Genomic DNA, 1,623 nt, shown 5'->3' with positions numbered 1-1,623 from the left:
TTATGGAAGGAAGGAAGGAAGGAAGGAAGGAAGGAAGGAAGGAAGGAAGGAAGGAAGGAAAGAAGGAAGGAAGGAAGGAAGGAAGGAAGGATGGCAGGCAGGCATAAAAGGTAACTCAGCTTGGGCTCTAGGGCATCGTCTCCTAGAATAATTGCTCTGTCTTCGGAGCTGGACTGATATGTTTCTGGGGGCCCCAACCAGAAAGGGAATAAGGGCCAAACCCAAACCAGTCAGGCCAAATGAGGGCCCTAAGGGCTTCCAGGACTGGGCATGCCCCATTTTCCTTGCCAGACTGAAGCTTCTCTTCCTCCCTTTTGTATTATCCAGACTCTTGTTCAGTTCATAATCAACCTGGTTCTAACAGGAGGGAAAGAAAGTGTCCCAAAGAGCCAGCTTCCTCTCTATTGGAGCTCCTACCTCTACTCTGACCTTATCAGTCCCGTTTCTAGTCTATCTCCTTTCCAATTTCCACACATGGCTTTGAAAATAATCTTCCTAAAGAGAACAGGTTTAGCACGAAAGATTACAGAATCAGAAGACCTGGATTCAAATTCCACTTAAAAAAAAAAAACACTTCTAAAACATTAATTGTGTGACCTTGGATAAGTCACCTAACCTTTTGGGGCCTCAGTTTCCTCATCTGTAAAATGGACTAGATATCCTCTGAAGTCCTTTCTAGCCCTGAATCTATGATGATATGACATGATGTGATGTCATTGAGCAAAGTAATCAGAATCAGGATAGTGTGCATGATGACTGTAATAATATAAAGAAAAAAACAGTAATGAAAGCTTTCAGAACTCTGTCAGTGCAATGACCAAACATACTACATTTAACAACCAACCAAAACTCCAGAAAAACAAAATGCAGCTTGGCACACTTTGAAACTTAATCTGCATTCTTAACATTTTCTCCATCACTTTCTTAAGTCTAGACAATCAACAAAGCAATAAATCAAGACCTAATTTGTAGCAATTGTGGATTTCTGAGGTATAAATGTATCTTTTCCAGCAGGCTCCAGCACAACACTGACTAATGGGGAAACAGCACACCTACTTCTTGTCAGCCAAGGAGACTGAATTTTGGATAAGAATATCCATTTATTGATATCATCAGATTAATTGGTTAGGCCAGCATCATAACCGATAAAATGACATAGGTCCGTCTCCTTGACCTTCTCCAGGGACCAGAGACCAGGAAGCTGGGTCAGGCAGCTTAATAAATAGTGTTTTAGGAACTCATTCTTCAGCCCCTTCCTTGACATCTCAATACATTTCTCTTTCTCTCTCTCTTTTTAAACCCTTACCTTCTTTCTTAGAATCAATACTATGTATTAGTTCCAAGGCAGAAGAGCAGTAAGGATTAGGCAACAGGAGTTAAGTAATTTTCCCAGGACCTCCAGTCTCTAGGTCTGGCTCTCAATCCACTGAACCATCTCGTTGCCCCACACTCCATACATTTATACTTGGTGAATAGCTAATTAAGAAGTGGTTTATCAAATCATCTACCTCTCCCCATCCCCACTAGTGGACAGCTGATGGATTTTGTTAGGTAAACAGGAAAAGAAACCTTCTCCCCAAATTTATTAACCAAATTCTGTTTAAAAAAAAAAAAAAAAAAAAA

The sequence above is a fragment of the Gracilinanus agilis genome, chromosome 2 (genome assembly GCF_016433145.1).
Source record: "Gracilinanus agilis isolate LMUSP501 chromosome 2, AgileGrace, whole genome shotgun sequence".
In the NCBI taxonomy this organism is placed as follows: Eukaryota; Metazoa; Chordata; class Mammalia; order Didelphimorphia; family Didelphidae; genus Gracilinanus; species Gracilinanus agilis.
Note: the sequence above shows the minus strand (reverse complement) of the source record.